The 21,088-nt window shown below is 47.0% G+C and overlaps 2 protein-coding genes across 6 annotated transcripts in view; one reads left to right on the plus strand and one right to left on the minus strand.

Moving 5' to 3' along the window:
• The window catches only part of slf1 (SMC5-SMC6 complex localization factor 1), a 113,538-nt gene extending 112,631 nt beyond the window's left edge, over positions 1-907 (minus strand). The window contains exon 1 of one of the 3 annotated variants that reach the window (XM_038805267.1): positions 538-906. The gene's annotated coding sequence lies outside the window, so the exon portion shown is untranslated. Of the gene's footprint in view, positions 1-537 lie in introns of all 3 variants that reach the window. The other 2 variants (XM_038805266.1, XM_038805268.1) reach the window with 2 other exon arrangements.
• A 50-nt stretch (positions 908-957) lies between these two features.
• Positions 958-21,088, plus strand: part of kiaa0825 (KIAA0825 ortholog) — a 593,054-nt gene continuing 572,923 nt past the window's right edge. For all 3 annotated transcript variants that reach the window (XM_038805261.1, XM_038805263.1, XM_038805262.1), the window contains exon 1: positions 958-1,072. The gene's annotated coding sequence lies outside the window, so the exon portion shown is untranslated. The remainder of the gene's footprint in view (positions 1,073-21,088) is intronic.

A 21,088-nucleotide genomic window follows, 5' to 3' on the forward strand; every position in this document is an offset into this window, starting at 1 on the left:
CTTAGTTTCAAGGAGGTTTAGCAGGTCACCTGTTCCTCAAGATACGAGGTTGATCCTCCAGTACCTATCTCCAGAAAAACACCAGCCTCCCTCGTTGGCAAGGCCTCTTGACAAGCAGTAGTCTCCCTTAGTTGGCAAAGCTTATTTCTAGACAAGGCCACTAGACTTAATGAGTTCACTGCATCTGGACTTCTACAAAAGATAATGTCTGTAATACTTGTTGAAAAACATTATTGCCATAAGTAATGGTTCACAAGGGATTCATGATTTCATCAGTCATCAGTTTTTAATATAGGGTTAATACATGATTTAATATAAAATCAGTTCTGATCAGCTTTTAATATAGAGTGGATACCGCCACAGGTTGCAAACGGTATAATTAATCCTCCATAGAGTTGTGAGGAAGAAATATATGGAGTTCGTGACTGGGACACTCGGCGGGGCAACACAGGAAGAGAAAGCTTCAGAAACATAAAAGCAAACTGAAAGCGAACTGTATATTTGCGGGTAGAAATCTTATAAACCTCTGGACCTTACCTTTGTCTTTACAGTGAACAAGAACAAGCAGTCCTCATGTTCAATCCGTCAGTCGCTGACCAAAATTCCTCTCGCCTGTTGCAGGAAAGGATTTGCAGCCAGGGCTGACTGCACGAGCTGATGTGGACCAATTCCTCAGACCGAACTCGCGCCCAAAGCCGTTACCCAGGCCAGCTGGGCCGAATTCTCGCGCCAAACTGCCAAAGATTCCGATCACCTCCACTATTTTACACACTGGGAGCAGGAAAAATAACTACATGCAAAGCAAATTTAAAAAGCGGCAAAATAACCTGTTTGACTTCAGCTAAATTTAAGCAATAATTTGACGTTTATGTATTTTCCCAGGTAACTCGCTTGTATAACCAACCAATCGCACCCCTTGCCTTCCCATCCTTTCCCAAGGGAGTCCAGCCTGGTCACGTGCTATACAGGCTTCGGGAGTGACGCGCGTAGCACGTCTCCGGGTGATGCGTTTGTAAACAGGCTGGTGAAACTGAGCGGCAGCAACCGAGGGCACCCGGCAGCTCTGTCGCATGTAAGTTTCAACCGAATGGACCCCTGCCGCCTTATTCACAATCCCCCGCCGGTTTATCGCGTACCTTGACTGTGCCCACTCCAGGAGTTGGTGCCGTTCCACTGTACTGTGTGCGAGCAGGGAGACACGATCGATGCTTTTGGGATGTGACTGTGTTTACCTTCAAATCCGAACTCAGACCTACCATTAGACCAACAGCGAATGCAGTATTTTGCTAATTACAGACAAAGCTGTGTGATTTTGTTTTTTCTTCAATTACGGAGAAGTGATTTTTTTTTTAGCACCAGGCCTCACTCATGTCGGTAACGCAGAAATGGAAGGAAATCCAGGGCTTTACTCCTTTGGTTACAAAACTGTTATGTTTGTGTTTAACATAGTCTAATGTTCTAGGTCTTGCCGGATTTGTCATTGAACATGGCAGAACTAACTCAAAACAAAGTACTCCAGTTGATGAATGTTTGCCCAAAACCAACCCATCTGGTGCTAAAATCCTCATCAATATCGATGTTAGAATGGGATCCGTCTTCTAGCACTCATGTCCAACCTCCCACTTTTCACCCGATGAACACATTTTTTTGGGAAATTATTTTTATTAAAATTTTAAAACGTTTATACGAGGTTACCAAAGACATAAACACTTGTCACATTCTATCAACCTCACTCCCCCACCCGCTCTCCAAATTAACAAAACAAACCCCACAAAAGGCAAATAACCCCCCTAACACCCCCCCCCCCACAGCTAAACGTGACCAATTCTATAAACTACAATATAAACAGCTGCCATCTTTGTTACAACCCCTCAATTGGCCCCCTCACAATGTATTTGACCATCTCAAGGTGTAAAACCTCCAAGTCCCCTAGCCATGCTGAAGCACTATGTTGTGTTGCCAACCTCCAGCCCAATAAGATCTGCCTCAGTGCTGCCAACGACGTGAAGGCCAGGACATCTGCCCCTGCCCTCTTCTGCAGTTCCACCACATCCCCAAAAATCACTGCCACCAGACAGGGTTCCAACCCCACATTCCAGATCGCCCACACGGTGTCAAAAAGGACCCCCAAAACCCCACTAGCTTGGAACACGTCCAGAACGTGTGTGTGGTGCGCTGGCCCCCTCGAGCAAACCTCGCACATGTCTTCTACCCCTTCGAAAAAGTGGCTCATCCTCGTTTTAGTGAGGTGCACTCTAAATACCACCTTCAGTACAAGGTTCAGTATTGCATGAGACGATATCGGATTGTCCCTCCTCAGTGCCTCACTCCACACCTTCCTCCAGTAGCAGCCCCAACTCCTCGACTCACTTTTCCCTCACCCCTCCACCACTATTTGCTGATAAATATCGTACATACTTCCCTAATCTGATCCTGAGCAGGATGGAATCCGTTCCAACAAAGTGGATGGTTGCACCATCAGGAAAGCTGGAAAAAAATCCTTTTTTACCCAACTCTGCACCTGGAGGTATCTAAACACGTCTGCGTTCCCTAGCCCAAACGTCACCTATAACTTCACCAGCTGGCAAACCGTCCCTCCAAAAATAGATCCCCCACCTTCTCCAACCTCCCTCCATGTACCAAATGTAGAACCTAGCTTTGCTGTCTTGACTAGGTGGTTAACACAAATTGGAGCCAGCTGTGAAGCTGCCCCCAACTTCAAATATTGGTGGAGCTGCTTCCAGATTTTTACCCAATGTAAACATAAGCTCTTGTAAAAGTCTCCTGCCCGTATCCTAACATGCAACAAGTCCTGTTCACCAATCATCCCTGTGTTCCTATGTTGTTCTTTGTTGGTTCTTATTCTGGCAGCAGCTAATTTTAAAAATTCTCTTGTTTGTGTTCAAATCCACCTATCACCTTGGCCCTCCTTATCTGCTGCAAATCCTCTGAACTTAAAGCCCTTCAAAATCTCTGCATGTCTCCAATTTTGGCTTCTTGGGCATCCCCTGTTTCCTTTGTTCCTTCATTGTAGGCTGCACCTTTAGCGACTTAAGCTTTGGAATTTCCTCCCTAAACCTCTGATCCTCTTAAGCCATTCCTTAAAACCTCCCTGTTCAACAATAGAGTTTTTAGCTCAGAACCATCATGTCCATGTCAGCCATCAAACACCTACTTACTCTCATCCCATTTTCCAGCACTTGACCTGTTGCCTTGCATGTTATGGCATTTTAAATGCGCATCTAAATACTTCTTAAATGTTGTTGGGCAGTGAGCTCCAGATTCCCACCATCCTCTGGGTGAAAATGATTTTCCTCACATCTCCTATAAACCTCCAGCCCATTATGTGAAACCTATGCCCCCTGGTCATTGACTCCTCCGTGAAAGTGAAAAGTTCCTCCTTACCCACCTTATCAATGACCCTCTTAATTTTATACATCTTAATCAGGTTCCCCCCTTTCCTGAGTCGTCTTCTGCTCCAAGGAAATCAACCTCAGCAGATTCAGCTTTTCTTGATAGCTGAAACACTAGTCCAGGCACCATCTAGGTGAATCTCCCTTGCACCCTCTCCAGTGCAATCCCTTCCTATAGTGTGGCGACTAGAACTGCACACATTACTCTAGCTGTGGCCTAATCAGTGTTTTATACAGCTCCATCATAACCTCCCTGTTCTTATATTCTATGCCTTGGTTAATAAAGTAAAGTATTTCATATGCCTTCTTAACCACCTTGCATACCTATCCTGCTGTCTTCAGGGATCTATGGACATGCACACCAAGGTTCCTCTGTACTTCATAGGGACCTCCATTTATTGTGTATTCCCTTGCCTTGTTAATCCTCCTAAAATGCATTATCTCACACTTTCAAGGTTAAATTCCACTTGTCATTGTTCTGCCCATCTAACCAGTCCATCTATATGTCGTCCTGTAATATAAGACTTTCCTCCTCAGTATTTATCGCACCACCAATTTTTGTGTAATCTGTAGACTTGCTAAATATACCTCCTACATTCACACCCAGATCATTAACGTACCCTACAAACAGCAAGGGACCCAACACTGATCCCTGCGGTACATCACTGGACACAGGCTTCCAGTCACAAAAACAACCTTCGACTATCACCCTCTGCCTCCTGCCACAAAGCCAATAATCGCTCATGGATAAATTAAAGGAAATGCTAATAGTATTGCTATAGCGCGATTGGAAAATGATGGATATTCTTATCCTGCAAGCAACCAGAATATCTCCAGAGGTATCTCTGCAAACTTCAGTTTCAGTTTACGATCCACTCTGAGATCTGAGAATTGCTATTGTTCTTTTAGTGACAATGTCTTTGATGATACAAAATAAAGTGAACTATATGGATCACGTACCCAAAGTCTTCCCTATTCGTGGAGGGGAAGCAGTATTGAAATTTCTCTTATGGTGTTTTAAGATGTGTGGAGATGAGATTGAGTATGGTTTTCTCAGCAGGTTTTGCTGATGCCAGCTTGAACATCTCAATCGACCCAGTTTTTCCTGCCAAAAAGCGTTTTGATCTGAAGCCTTGAAGTTTATCTGTGGCAGTCAGAATGTTCTTGTTTTTCCCCTGCATTTTAACATTCAGCTCATTAAGATGGCTGAAAGATATCCAAGAATCATCACATATTAAATCCTTGTGTGGTAATTCATGAAGAGCCAAAAACTCTCTCAGTGCATTATGGAGATTTAAACACGAGAGAGGACCTTTGCCGAAACAGCCATCGTACTCTCCATCGTACTCTTGTGTGTATGAGTAAATCCTGGTACTTGGCTCTCATCTCTTCACACAAATAGTAATATGATTATGACTTAAATTCTGGTACTTGGCTCCCATCTCTTCACACAAAATACCAAACAAGTAGGATTTCAAAGGACATGACTTCACATAATTTGCGATTTTCATTGTTTTGTCTAATACTGTGGTTAACTCGGATGGCATTGTTTTGGCAACAAGGTTGTGTGATGGAGCAAGATACATTGGCTAATCTGGACATTGGGACTCTGTTCTTTCACCTTACTCAAATCCTTTGACTTATCCATCGTGGAAGCTGCTCTGTCAGTGCAGACGCACTTGGTCCACTTAAGATTGTTTTCCTCCAGATAAGCAGTTGTGACTTTCATGAAATATTACTTCACCAGTCGCATGACTTGTCAATTCTTTGCAAAAGAAGAAGAACTGGCATTGTCTGCTAATACCTGTGGAGTCATCGATCTGCAGGGCAAATCTTCCACACGTTTCTAATTTTTCCTGAAGCACCTGTTCAATATGAACTGACATTTTGTCAATTCGCCGTTTGATTGCATTATGAGAAAGAGGAAGTTCGTCGACTTTTTCAGTAACATCAGCTCCCAACATTACTCTCTCGATACCTTTGGATGCCGGCAGAATTATTTCAGCAATGGTGTGCAGGTTCTTTGATTTCATTATGAGTTCAATCCTCGGCTAACTTGCTTCCCGTGCTGTATCTGAAACCTGCACACACTTCATCATATGTTGATTTTTCGTTGCATTTTGTTCTCTGAGATGCTTGATGTTTTGTATATCCTTGCTGGAGAGTGGATGGTGTTTTGTAACTGAAATGTTGCTTCAACTTGCGTATATCCTTGCTGGAGAGTGGATGGTGTTTTGTAACTGAAATGTTGCTTCAACTTACTTGGTACCATTTCAGCATCTGAGATTCCTCTCTGCAAATTATTCATTCTGGGACAGGACATCACCAGGCATTGGAAATCCAAATGCCAAGTACCTGTCGCTGTACTGTCAGTATATGAACCTTGCTTTATTTTTCCTGAGGTACTGGTCTTTTGGTCACATCTGAGTCAGAGAGGGATTCTTCATTTCTCTTTAAGAACTTACCCACAACAAACTAGTGAAACACATCCCACTACATAATAAATGCATTCGAGCATCAACTGGCAAGCATAATTTCAGCTCTTGAGCTGTGCCAAGCAAAACACTGATGCTCCAAAGTTGTATCCTGTCCCCAATGCCCTGCAGCACCAAATTACCAACCTTTGATTGTCTTCTCAGATCTTTGGAGCTTCTTTTAGGGTCTCTTCGACTACTAGCACTTTTCCTGAGCCCACTTCATTTAAGGTCTGCTCTTCACAGCCCTTTCTATAACAGGAGGGCAGCACGGTAGCATGGTGGTTAGCATAAATGCTTCACAGCTCCAGGGTCCCAGGTTCGATTCCCGGCTGGGTCACTGTCTGTGTGGAGTCTGCACGTCCTCCCCGTGTGTGCGTGGGTTTCCTCCGGGTGCTCCGGTTTCCTCCCACAGTCCAAAGATGTGCGGGTTAGGTGGATTGGCAATGCTAAATTGCCCGTAGTGTCCCAAAAAGTAAGGTTAAGGGGGGGTTGTTGGGTTACGGGTATAGGGTGGATACGTGGGTTTGAGTAGGGTGATCATTGCTCGGCACAACATCGAGGGCCGAAGGGCCTGTTCTGTGCTGTACTGTTCTATGTTCTATAGGAGGCTGTTTCTCCTCTTCTTGACTTTATTGGTACCTGTTTTGTGCTTCCTGTGTTCTTCACTTATTGGGAATATATTTGTTAAAACTTCTCCCTGTTCTATCTCTTGTTTATCAACTTCTCCCAGGGATTTTGTGCCCATTTTGAGTTTTTAATTTTTGTACGGGCACACAGGACCTTCCATCTGCCACTCGGTGGTCGGCATCTCCAATCCTGCGCTGTCTGGGAACTGGTTGCACATACACCATTCGGAATTTTTACTTTGATCATGTCCATGTTTTAAAAAAAAAAAAATCTGAACCGTGTAAGCGTGGCTCATTCTTGACCAGCGCATGCCAATTTAACAAAAATCCCGAACAGTGCATGTGCACCTATTTCCCAGTTGGCACATATGCAGGAGGCCCTGAGTTCATCAGGACTTGGAGAGGTCAACCACGGAGCTGAAGACCAAGGTTAGTTTTGTTTCTATGGGCCCAATGGCCTCCTGCACTGTAGTGATTCTGTACATGAAGTTCAAAACAGTAGCTCTATTTCTTTCTCCACAAGATGCTGCCAGCCTTGCTGAGTATTTTCAACATTTTCTGTTTTTATTCCAGAGTTCCAGCATTTGCAGTATTCGTTTTTTTCATTAAATATTTAAGCAATAAAATTTTAGACTGTATCATAATGAGCATATCAATAAGATTTTTAGCCTTCAATGACACTTCAGTAATACAGTTTTGATAAATTATAGCTGTCATTAACAAACCTAATTTCCTACTTTTGACAATACTAGTAATAGCTTTAACACTTCTATCAATAACCAGCACTTGGATTTCAAAGGACAACATCTGCCGTTCTATACAACAAATTAACAATTGTATACTTTGAACATTAATTCTGCAATTTTTATCGCACTAAAAAGATATTACTTTTTAAAATCTGAAAGATTAATTGATGTGAGCATCAGTGGGATACAATAGGAATCCATGTGGAAGTGATGACAATTGATTCTCATTCTTGTGTTGTGTATAGCTATCCGATCTTAGTTCTTCTTAAAATTATTTGCTTTACAGATTAAAGAATGCTTAGTCCAAAAATGCTTTCAGTAAGTTCTTGCATTTTTATCTAGATTTACATTACTCAGAAACAGGCCATTCGATCCAACTGCACTCTCCAGTCCTAAACTCTGAGCCTCTTTCCACTCTTTCCCTGTATTCCTCTATCCCCTTCTGCTTCATGCACACATCAAAATTTCCTGTAGATCTATCAATACTACCTGTTTTGAGCAAATTCGAATTGATTTTTCCGGACTCATTGGCTGACAAAATTACAGGGAGAGGTTTCAAGAGCAAAGGCCAATGTCCTCCTGTAACTGTGCCATATTTCTAATGGTGGGAAAGTAGGCAGCTTGGCTGCCCAGCCGGTGGCCTATCAAACCACTTAAGTGACTAATTTGGGAGGTTCCCTCCAAGTTGCTCACCACCCTGACTTGGAAATATATCGCCGTTCCTTCACTGTCGCTGGGGCAACATCCTGGAACTCGCTCCCTAACAGGACAGTGGGTGTACCTACACCTCAAGGACTGCAGAGGTCAAGAAGGCAACTCACCACCACGTTCCAAAGGGCAATGAGGGATGGGCAATAAATGCCGGCCTAACCAGCGACGCCCACATCCCGTAAATTAATTTTAAAAAAAATAATCCAGGACCTCTCCCCACCACCGTGATCGTTTTGCCTATGATGTGACAGCATGTTGGGAAGATCACTGGGTGAAAATTGGTAGCCTTACCGTGGGTTGTTGGGGGTAGTGGGGTGCAGGTGCTCTTTAATGGGCACTTAATGGTCAGTGACCCCCCGTCCCCCTGCCCATTAGTTGGGACTTGCTAGGGGTGAGGCTGCTAAGTTGTCGGCCCTTTGATTGGATGAGCAGCTCTAGGGGACAGGGCACCGTCTTTATTTGGACGGTGGCCCTGTGACGGTTTGTTAATTGCTGGCAATGTAGCATCCTAGGTTCTGCCACCTGCCAAGTGGGGTCACATTCATACCTTTGACCACGGTGGCCGAACTTCATGGTAAGTAGCAACGGTAACCAGCCCTCCTATTTGGCAACACATTTCACATTCTTGCCATTCTCTGAAAATAAATTCCTCCTGAATTCTTTATTTTATCTGGTAGTGGCAATCGAATGTGTTCCATTTATGCTGCTCTCGCCTCCCAAGTTAGGACAATTTCTCCACTTCTACCCTGTTTAATCATTTCTAATTCTTGCAGGTTGTGCCCTCATTTTTGATTGTTGCCTTTGTCCTTCACTCACTTTTCTTTTCACTTTCATTGAGTCTACACCAGTCCTTTGTTTAAGAGCAATTTCTTAAATAGCTTAAACTATTACAACTGAAAAGATGCAATCTAATAAACTATAATCAAAACTACTTCTCCATGTGTTTTAAAATATTCAGCTAAAACTGTAATTCCTATTATTTGAACAGTAAACATCCATTTATTGTTATCTCACTAAATCTATCGCTTGTGTACTTAGCATCTAGTATTTGATCAGAGAATGGCAGGATGGTGACTCGCCTGCCACTGAAAAGCTGGCAAGAGCCCTGTGTTGCCTCATTCAGGCCTGTGTATTAGATGATAATTAGGCACTTAGTGGTCAATGGCCCACCTTCCCCAGTATTAAAGACCTGGAGGGTAGAAATCTTGCTAACCCCACCTGCCCACGAGAGCAGCTGTTCAATCAATCAACCGTGAAACCGAGAGTGGTGGCTGCTGGCGGTAATGCAGCCCCAAGAAGCCCAGTCAGTAAGGAACCAAGCAATGAGGAATGACGGCAGGTTGGGTGGCATGGAAGTTGGAGGAGGGGGATAAGCAGCAAGGTCAGAGGGTGGTTCACAGCAGAATTAAACATTCTACCCTTCCCGATGTCGGATCTTTCAAACAGGCACTGAGTGCCTGACAACAAGGCGATCACCTCTCCACCCTGAGCCCCTAACAATGAGGGGAACTTCCCCACCTACCTCCCCAGGGGCCTGTCAACAGACACAACGGTTTGCTTTTTAGGCTTCCTGCATGATTACTGTCCGACCCATCACTGATTGAATATCAGTGGCTGCAGGATGAAGGAGTTAAGTGGACATTAATTACCCACTTATGGGCCACAATTGGCAGTGGGTGTGGGAAGGCTATCATAAGCCTTCTGAGTTAATCGAGACAGAAGCAGGAATTCATTGGGGCCCTAAACTGGCAGCGTCTCACCCAATTAAATGTCCCCCACTGCTCCAACTCCTAATTCACCTCTGGGGAAGCCATTAAATTCCCACCATGTCTGTGAATACTAGTATGGTTACGTACTATTGTCTCCGCGATTCAAATGCACTGTTACCTGGTCATTAAGTTATGGTGAAAGATGCCCGTTTTTATCACATTTGTGCCTTTAATCATCTCTCTGTAGGCACAATTGAAGTGTTACTTGTTTCCAGCATCATTTGTAGGAATTGAACCTTGTAGTTCGTGGAAGCTTGCAATGATGATTAAATCGATTGGGGTCGGGAGGAGCAAGTCAACAGGGAGGCAGTGATGATATTGGGTGTAGATCCATCCGAGCCATTTAGATCGAGGGGCTGAAATCAGAGTCCACGCCGGCCTCCAATCGGTTTCCGATCTAATCGGCCTGCTCCTGTTGGTGGGTTCCAGGTCCTGCCTAGACATAGCGAGAAACCAGTTGACACCAATTAAAGCAATCTCCATATCTAAAGGCCTCCCATGATCCAACTGGTTCCCCAGTGAGCGATCATGCAGGTGCTCTTTAGCACACCTATTTAAAAATGTGAAACTCGTGCAGTGGCTGCTGAGGGATCGGAGGAGGTCAGCAGCCATCTTCAAAATCGGACATTCAGTCGGGGGATTCTGGAGCTGCTGCCCTAGTGCTCGGGTGGGTTGGAGGATTTCCCAGCAGGGTGGCGAGGTAGGTCCTGGTCGGGAGCGATTCGCCATCGGTGGGGGTTTTCCCCTGTGCTGGGGGGGTGGGGGTGCGAGGTGCTCAGCTCCTACAAATCCAACAAGTCACCCTTCTGAATTGTGTATACCCATAATAGGGGCAACTTCAGCTGCTGCCTGTCCATCCCACCGACAGCCCCAGGACAGAGTCCTGTCCGTGGCAATACGGTGAAGATCACTTTACCTACCTCTGACCTCTGGCTGCACAGCTAAAGGCTATTGCTAATGGGGAATAGACATTGTTAGTTACACAAGCACTTCACAACTCTCAAATGGATACCCATGTGCAGATGTGTCATGTCGCAGGCGAGTGTTACTGTCTGGCATCCCAATCAGACTGAGACATCAACACTTAATAATAATAATAATAATAATATTATTAAGAATCTTTATTATTGTCACAAGTAGGCTTACATTAACACTACAATGAACTTAGTGTGAAAAGCCCCGAGTCGCCACATTCCGGGCGGTTCGGGTACATGGAGGCAGCATTCAGACTGTCCAATTCACCTAACAAGCACGTCTTTCGGGACTTGTGGGAGGAAACTGGAGCACCCGGAGGAAACCCATGCTGACATGGGGAGAAAGTGCAGACTCCGCACAGACAGTGACCCAAGCTGGAATCAAACCTGGGACTCTGGAGCTGTGAAACAACAGTGCTAACCGCTGTGCTACTATGCAGCCCATATTTGCCTGCACACTGGGTGCATCAGCACCACAGAGGCAGCAGCCAACAATCAAACACCCTAGAACTCGGCCTCAGAACTCAGGATATGTCCACGACGCGACGGTGGGTACCTGAGCTCGCTCAAAGTCATGTTCTTGGCAGGGGTCTGGGATCTGGTGTCCTGGGACTCTTGCTGTGGTCAGGAGTGCTCGTGCAGGGTAGGGTCCCCCAGTGCAACTGGATCATTAGATGGCATCCTGTGGGAAGGCGGGGAACGTAATGGTGGTGGAGGCTTATAAAGAACAAAGAAAAGTACAGCACAGGAACAGGCCCTTCGGCCCTCCAAGCCCGTGCCGCCCATGCTGCCCGTCTAAACTAAAATCTTCTACACTTCCTGGGTCCGTATCCCTCTATTCCCAACCTATTCCTGTATTTGTCATGATGCCCCTTAAATGTCACTATCGACCCTGCTTCCACCACCTCCTCCAGCAGCGAGTTCCAGGCACCCGCTACCCTCTGTGTATAAAAAAAAAACATGCCTCGTACATCTCCTCTAAACCTTGCCCCTTGCACCTTAAACCTATGCCCCCTAGTAATTGACCCCTCTACCCTGGGGAAAAGCCTCTGACTATCCATTCTATGCCCCTCATAATTTTGTCGACCTCTATCAGGTCGCCCCTCAACCTCCGCTGTTCCAGTGAGAACAACCGAGTTTATTCAACCGCTCCTCATAGCTAATGCCCTCCATACTAGGCAACATCCTGGTAAATCTCTTCTGCACCCTCTCTAAAGCCTCCACGTCTTCTGGTAGTGTGGCGACCAGAATTGAACACTATACTCCCAAGTGTGGCCTAACTAAGGTTCTATACAACTGCAATATGACTTGCCAATTCTTATACTCAATGCCCCGGCCAATGAAGGCAAGCATGCCGTATGCCTTCTTGACTACCTTCTACACCTGTGTTGCCCCTTTCAGTGACCTGTGGACCTGTACACCTCGATCTCTCTGACTTTCAATAATCCTGAGCGTTCTACCATTCACTGTATATTCCCTACCTGCATTAGACCTTCCAAAATGCATTACCTCACATTTGTCCGGATTAAACTCCATCTGCCATCTCTCCGCCTAAGTCTCCAAAGAATCTAAATCCTGCTGTATCCTCTGACAGTCCTCATCGCTATCCACAATTCCACCAACCATTGTGTCGTCTGCAAACTTACTAATCTGGCCAGTTACATTTTCCTCCAAATCATTTATATATACTACGAACAGCAAATGTCTCAGCACTGATCCCTGCGGAACACCACTGGTCACAGCCCTCCAATTCGAGAAGCACCCTTCCATTGCTACTCTCTGCCTTCTATGACCTAGCCAGTTCTGTATCCACCTTGCCAGCTCACCCCTGATCCCGTGTGACTTCACCTGTTGTACCAGTCTACCATGAGAGACCTTGTCAAAGGCCTTACTGAAGTCCATATAGACAACATCCACTGCCCTACCTGCATCAATCATCTTTGTGACCTCTTCGAAAAACTCTTATCAAGTTAGTGAGACATGACCTCCCCTTCACAAAACCATGTTGCCTCTCTCTAGTACGTCCATTTGCTTCCAAATGGGAGTAGATCCTGTCCCGAAGAATTCTCTCCATTAATTTCCCTACCTCTGACGTAAGACTCACCCGCCTGCAGTTCCCTGGATTATCCTTGCTGCCCTTCTTAAACAAAGGAACAACATTGGCTATTCTCCAGTCCTCTGGGACATCGCCTGAAGACAGTGAGGATCCAAAGATTTCTGTCAAGGCCTCAGCAATTTCCTCTCTAGCCTCCTTCAGTATTTTGGGGTAGATCCCATCCGGCCCTGGGGACTTATCTACTTTAATATTTTTCAAGATGTCCAACACCTCGTCTTTTTGGAACTCAATGTGACCCAGGCTATCTACACACCCTTCTCCAGGCTCAATATCGACCAATTCTTTCTCTTTGGTGAATACTGATGCAAAGTATTCATTTAGTACCTCGCCCATTTCCTCTGGCTCCACACATAGATTCCCTTGCCTATCCTTCAGTGGGCCAACCCTTTCCCTGGCTACCCTCTTGCTTTTTATGTACATGTAAAAAGCCTTGACCCTATTTGCCAATGACTTGTCGTGACCTCTTCCAACCCTCCTGACTCCTTGCTTAAGTTCCTTCCTACTTTCCTTATATTCCACACAGGCTTCGTCTGTTCCCAGCCTTCTAGCCCTGACAAATGCCTCCTTTTTCTTTTTGACGAGGCCTTCAATATCTCTCATTATCCAAGGTTCCTGAAATTTGCTATATTTATTCTTCTTCTGCACAGGAACATGCTTAGGGGCTCTGGGTCCCGGGGTTGAAACCATAACTGATTGTCGGGCTATCATCCCCTCCAATTCCTTGCAGATATCACATTATGGATGGTATTGTGGACGCTGCAGCAGCTGCCCTCATGGTGCTGATGGCAGTCCAGGCGGCTAGATGCTGGAGCAGGCGGTGGCAGCAGCGTCAACAGCGGCTTGAGGCAGCAGCCCATGTGCAGTGGTCTGCCCATCAGGCTGGGGAGCGACCCAGAGGGGGATGCTAGTGACAGCCCGTGGTGTACAGCTGGCGTTGGTCCTTTGAGGAGATGTTGGACAGAATGTGCCACAGGAAGTGCCACCTCCACCAGGGGACTGTGCGGCACCTGTGCCATGTTCTTGCGGACTAGGCACCACATGGACGAGGAGGATACTCTCTCCCGTTGGCCCTGAAGGTTACCACAGCCTTGAACCTCTACCCTTCGTGTTCATTCCAGAGCTTGAGAGGGGACTTGAAGCATTTCTCAAGCTACAGCCCTCAAATGCATTCGTGAAGTCACTGATGCCATGTTTGCCCGGGCAGCTGACTGCACGAGCTTTGACCTGGACTAAGTCCGACAAAATGCCCGGTCAACAGGGTTGTTCACCATCGCCGAGGTATCCCAGGTCCTTGGAGTAAAGATGGCATGCTAGTTGCCTTGCGCGCATCGGGCGGTCCGGGAGTGCACTTCATCATCGGGAAGGGGTTCCACTCCCTGAACGTTCAACTTGCGTGCTACCACCACCTCCAAATCATGCACGTGTGAGCATGCTTTCCCGGAGTGTGTACAACAGCTAAATCCAGGGGCGATCAGCATCATTGAGGAGCGCCCAGTCAGCAGGCCAACACAAGACAGTAGAGTGATGATGACCTGCTGTGAGGAAAGCTATAATGCGTCTCAATCTATGCTGTAGTCTGACTCCTGTCTTTCTGCTGACAGCATACTCCCACCCATCAACTGCACATGGTATGCCTCGGAGGGGGGAGTGGTACCCCAGATCGATGACCACTGTGCCTGGGGACTGGTGCCAGTGGAGAGCAGAGGGCACTGGGGGGGGGGGGGGGGGGGTTGCAAGCCGGCCCACGGTGTGCAATAGCGTGACAGGCTTCACATATCTCGATGTCACGTGTTTTAATGGCTTACAATCTTTTTATTCCAATTGGGACGTGGGCATCATAGGCTGTGCCAGCATTTATTACCTGTCCCTAATTGTCCTTGAGGGGGCAGTTAAGAGTCAGCCACATTGTTGTGGGTCCGGAATCACATGTAGGTCGGGCCAGGTAAGGACGGCAGGTTTCCTTCCCTAAAGGACAGTAGTGAACCAGGTGGGTTTTTATGACATTCGAGAATGAAATGAAAATCGCTTATTGTCATGAGTAGGCTTCAATGAAGTTACTGTGAAAAGCCCCTAGTCGCCACATTCCGGCGCCTGTCCGGGGAGGCTGGTACGGGAATCGAACCATGCTGCTGGCCTGCTTGGTCTGCTTTAAAAGCCAGTGATTTAGCTCAGTGAGCTAAACCAATGGTTTCATGGTCATCGTTAAACTTGTAATTGCAATTTTTCTTGAAATTAAATTTCACTGTCTGCAGTGGTTCGATTTGAACCTGGATACTCAGAATTACCCTGGGCCTCTGGTTTACTAGTCCAGTGACAATACCACTATGCCACTGCCTCCCCTAACTATCCATAACTACCAATAGTACCGCCCCTTCATGTCCTCTCTGTGATCCTCTATCTTCTTAGCCCTTCGTGCTCTGCACCCTTCGTGCTCTGCTGACATGTCTAGGTGTGTCCCCATGATGTACATCAGAGATGGAGGCAGCCTGCTGCTTAAATAAATAATCTTTATTGTAACAAGTAGGCTTACATTAATACTGCAATGAAGTTACTGTGGAAAGCCCCTAGCTGTTGGGGTACAGAGGGAGATTTCAGAATGTCCAAACTACCTAACAGCACGTATTTTGGGACATGTGGGAGGAAACCGGAGCACCTGGAGGAAACCCCCGCAGACACAGGGAGAATGTGCAGACTCCACATAGACAGTGACCCAAGCTGGGAATCGAACCTGAGACCCTTGATCTGTGAAGCAATATTGCTACCCACTGTGCTACTGTGCCACCTCTGGAAGGCCTGGGACCAGATGGCCCTGGCCAAATTGCCAGTGGCACATGCCTTGTCATGCCACCCTGTTCCGTTCACTGACCTCGAGGCGCTGTTGTCACGAGTGGGGATGCTGTAGAGCTGGAGACCTCTGTTGTCTCCCTGTTGGAAGGCTCTGGGCTGGCCTCCTGCGCTCCCTCCTCCCGGACAATGCCCAGTAGCCACCATCGGATGGAGTGAGCTCCAGAGGTCCCTGCATCATCTGGATTGGCAACGCCCCATTAGATTTAAATTGTCACGTGTACTGAGGTACAGTGAAAAGTATTGTTCTGCGTGCAGTCCAGGCAGATCGCTCCATACATGAAAACCATAGGATTATATACACTGTATAAATACATAGATATCGGGTGAAGCATACAGAATATAGTGCTACAACCGTAGAGAAGATGCATAGAGAAATCCATTCAGTCTATAAGAGGGCCATTCAGGAGTCTTGACAACAGTGGGGAAGAAGCTGTTTTTGAATCTGTTGGTGTGTGTTCTCAGACTTTGGTATCTTCTGCCTGATGGAAGAAGTTGGAAGAGAGAATAGCCCAGGTATAAGGGGGCTCTGATTATGCTGCCCACTTTCCCAAGGCAGCGGGTGATTCAGACCAGAGTCAATGGATGGGAGGTGGTTTTACATGATGGACTGTGCTGTGTTCACGACTGAGTCTTGGGCTGAGCAGTTGCCAGACCAAGTTGCCATACCAAGTTGCAGCCAGGCAGGATGTTTTCTATAGTATGCCTAATTTCCTGAGGAGGTGTAGGTGCTGTTGTGCTTTCTTGGTCGTAGCGTCGACATAGGTGGACCACGACAGGTTGTTGGTGATGTTTGAACCAAGGAATTTGAAACTGTCAACAAACTTCAGCACGTCACCATTAATGCAGACAGCATGTGTACGGCACTTCGCTTCCTGAAGTCCGTAACCAGCTCCTTAATTTTGCTGACATTGAGGGAGAGATTGTTGTCATTGCACAATGCCACTGGGTTCTCTGTCTACCCTCCTGTGCTCTGACTCATTGTTGTTTGAGATCCGATCCACTATAGTCATGTCATCAGCAAACTTGTAGATGGAGTTGGTGCCAGATTTTTCCACACAGTCGTGTATGCGTATAAGGAGTATAGTAGGGGCTAGGCACACAGCCGTGTGGGGTCCCAGTATTGAGGACTACCGTGGAGGATGTGTGGTTGTTTATCCTTTCTGATTGTAGTCTGTGGGTCAGGAAGTTGAGAATCCAGTTGCAGAGGAAGAAGCCAAGTCCTAGATTTTGGAGTTTGGATGTGAGCTTGGATTGGAATTATGTTGTTGAAGGTGGAGCTGTAGTCAATGAACTAGAGTCTAATAAAGGAGTTGTTGTTGTCAAGATGAATGTAGGGCCAAGGAGATGGCGTCTGCTATGGACTGATTGTGGCGGTAGGCGAAATGCAGTGGATTAAGGCATTCTGGGAGTACTGAATTGGTGTGCCTCATGACTAACCTCTGTCGGGGATTGTAGCATGGATGGTGAGGGATAGTTGAGGGAGGTGGTTAGACTTCACTTGATGCTCATTAACTGCCACTGTGCCTCAGATGTTTCTTGCTACTTAATATCCCAAATTATTCAGGTCATGTCTACATGGTGTTGCGAATGGAACAATAATCACCAACAATAATTTGTTCCGATTTAGTCATAGGAATTGGATGACTGTATGAATTTGTTTTAAAAACATCTGGATATAAAAGGCAATAGTAGAACTAGCGATGAAGCTTTCAGATTTGTCGTCCAGAATCCACTGGTTCACTTTCGGTGGCGGCCATGGAGTGAGAGGTTGCTTATTTGGTAGCTCCTGCTCGTGGTGGCTCTGTGGGACCTTTTTCCCAGACTTGTGGGGCATTTGATCGGGAAAATTAGAGACTGGTGAGATAGAGGAGAAGAATCCTCCACCAGTTAATGGGGCCGTGGACTAGAAGTGGTCTGCAAAGGAGAGATTGTTGGGCAAAGAAGGGCGTGGAGTCCGCAGCACAGGAAAACATGGTGGTGTCTCAGGGATTGGGATTGCCGGCCCAGCAGTCAATGGAGCAGCTGGTAGAATTCCTTCGGGAGAGCTTCGCCAAGCAAAGACAGGTGAAATGAAATGAAATGAAAATCGCTTATTGTCACGAGTAGGCTTCAAATGAAGTTACTGTGAAAAGCCCCTAGTCGCCACATTCCGGCGCCTGTTCGGGGAGGCTGTTACGGGTGTATCTGGACCCGATTTAAGACTGGGATTGAGCGGGTGGAGGAAAGATTGGAAGCCCAGGGATCCAGAAGGGGGAAGAGACGGTGGTTGAGCATGAGGATCAGCTAACCGCGATGGCGGCGGAGATGGATCCGATGAAGGACCACCAGAAAAGGCTGCAGGAGAAGGTGGAGGATCTGGAGAACAGGTCGTGCAGGCAGAATTTGAGGATTGTTGGCTTCCCGGAGGACATAAGGGATCGGACGCAGGGGCATACATGGCGCGTATGTTCGAGAAGCTGCTGGACTAAGGTGCATTTACTCGACCTTTGGAAGTGGACAGGGCGCACAAAGCGCTTGTGAGGAAGCCGCGAGTGAATGAGCCGCCGAGGGCGATAGTGGTTCGAATGCACCGGATCCTGATTTAAAGAACAGATCTTGAGGTGCGCCAGGCAGACGAGGAGCTGTAAATGGGAAAATACAAGCTGTGCATTTACCAGGACTTGGGTGCAGTGTGAATGCGAGTCTAATTCACTTGTCTCTCAGTCCGGAAGAAACGATCTCGAACACGTCCGTACTTTAGAATATTCTTTATTGCGATCGGGGCCGCTCTCTAGGTATTCCAAAGAACCACCTCTCTGAGAGTGCCAAAGTCTTGCTCAAAGCACCCTTCTTTTATATGCTTTTTTAAGGGGTTGTCTCTTACATTTACTTGAGCTTGCCCCAATACAGATTACAGCTTGTTTTTACCAGATGTTTAGTACATGATTAATTTGTTATTGTCATATTTTCAATACATAATCTTACAGACATTGAGGTAGACATTGAAGTTATCTATTGGCACAGAAGCGTATAGCAATTTTAGCAAAACACCAGGTGTCCAGCCATGATTTATCAATGGCTCTTACATTGGTTATTACAATAATTCCAATACATGATTTTACAAACCTTGAGGTTATCTATTGGCACATGATAATGTAGCAGTTTTAGCCTAATTAGTAGCTTAATTGGTAAATGGTAGCTATAATTGCAAGCGGCCTCCATATTTCATATCTCATCATCCGGCCATTCGCCTTGTTTCTCAAAGCTGTGTGGCTAATAGTCACACTCCCTTACCTTCAACATCCTGCAATGGCTTCAATAACATATTCTTACATATTCGTTTAATTTGTGATGTCCCACCTGGCTCTTTCTGTTTCTGGCTATTAACCCTTGCTTCACATCCTCACTTCCCTGCTTCACATTCTCAGCAGAACTGGCCGAAAAAAGGGCGAGCTTCAACAAAGTTAAATCGGCCCTCTTCAAGAAGGGGGTGGGAAGTTCGGCATGTTGTTCCCAGCTCTTTTGCACATCACTTACGAGAGTCCATAACTTTATTTTGGATCGCTGGATGAGGCAATGAACTTGGTTAAGGACGAGGGACTGGCAGGTGATGGAGGACATTGAACTTGGGGGGGGGGAGGGGAGCGAGTAATTCTGTGCCTATGCTGCTCCAATTTATTTTCTTTTTTTCGGCTGTGTATGTAGTGTTTTGTACCAATTTTATGTGCGGGGGAGGAGGGAGAACAATGGGGGGGGGGTAGAATCTTTAGCGCCATGGGAGGGGGTTACCAGGCTAGTTGGGCGGGCTAGCTCATGGAAGTGCTGTGGGGGCGAGCAGGTGACTAGTTTGAAATGGGGAGTTCGGATTGCTGTTTTGTTAGTGAGGGGGGGGGGGTGGGGGGAGTTGTTCTGCTGACAGGGGGGTGGGAGGGGGAAATTGTTCTGCTGACAGGGGAGGGACTGCCGTTGGGAGACAAATTGGAGGTCGAGGACGGTTGGGCGCCCAAGGACGGGCCTGAGGAAGCGCGGGACGCGAGCTGGTGGCTGGTTTAAGAAAGGTGATGGGTGACCGGCAGAAGTGGGGGTGCCACCCCCCCCCCCCCCCCCCCCCCCCCCCCCTCCCCCCCCCCCCACCCACCCCGACCAGGCTGATCATATGAAACGTCAGTGCGCTGAATGGGCCGGTCAAGACGGCTCAAGGTATTCGCGCATTTGAAGAGGTTGAAGCCAGACGTGACAATGTTACAAGAGACACATCTGAGGGTAGCGGATCAGACTCGGCTGAGGAAGAGGTGGGTTGGGCAGGTATTCCATTCGGGGCTAGACTCTAAAACTAGGCGGGTTGCGATCTTGATCAATAAACGGGTGTCATTTGACGTAGGGAATATAGTGGCCGGTTCAGGGGATAGGGATGTTAGATATGTTATGGTGAGTGGGAGGCTGGAGGGGCTGCCGGTGGTATTAGTGAATATTTACGCACAAAACTGGGACAGTGTGGAATTTGAGGCGGGTGTTGAGGAAGATTCCGGACCTGGACTCTCATAGGTTGATCGTGGGTGGGACTTTAATACAGTCAAGGACAGGGAGGGTGCCAGCCGCGGCGAAGGAGCTAAAGGGGTTTATGGAACAGATGGTGGACCCATGGAGGTTGGGACGGCCAAGAGCGAAGGAGTTTTCTTTTTTCTCCCATGTTCACGGAGTGTACTCCCGTATTGATTTTTTTCATTTTGAACAGGGCTTTGCTGGCGGGAGTCATGGAGCCCGAGTATTCAGCAATTGTTGTGTTGGACCATGCCCCACACTGGGTGGATTTACGGGTGAGCAAGGAGGGGGAGTCAGAGCCCTCAATGGAGATTGGATGTTGGATTGTTAGAGGATGAGGGGGTGTGCGGGCAGGTGAGAGAGGCCGTCCAGAACTAGTTGGACATAAATGATACGGGGGAAGTTTCGGCAGCAACTGTATGTGAAGCGCTGAAGGCAGTGGTTAGGGGGGAGCTAATTTCAATACAGACTCATAGGGAGAAGGTGGAGCGGGCAAAGATGGATAGGCTGGTTAGGGAAATATTCCAGGTGGACAGAGGTATTCTGAAGCCCCGGAGGCGGGAGTGTTGAAGGAGCGGCAGAAGCTGCAGATGGAGTCTGGTCTGTTATCCACAGGGAAGGCAGTGGGGCAGTTGAAGAAGGTGAGGGGGCCGGTATATGAGTATGAGGAGAAGGTCGGTAGGAAAATAGCACACGAGCTAAGGAAAAGGGAGGAGGCCAGGGAGATAGGAAGAGTGAAGGACAGAGGGGGGAACACGGTCTTGGACCTAGCGGGGGTGTATGGGGTGTTCAAGAAGTTTTATAGTTGGCTGTATGAGTCGGAACCCCCAGCTGGGGTGAAGGGGATGAGGCAGTTTTTGGAAGGGTTGGAGTTTGTGGTGATCCACT

The sequence above is a fragment of the Scyliorhinus canicula genome, chromosome 8, assembly GCF_902713615.1.
Source record: "Scyliorhinus canicula chromosome 8, sScyCan1.1, whole genome shotgun sequence".
In the NCBI taxonomy this organism is placed as follows: Eukaryota; Metazoa; Chordata; class Chondrichthyes; order Carcharhiniformes; family Scyliorhinidae; genus Scyliorhinus; species Scyliorhinus canicula.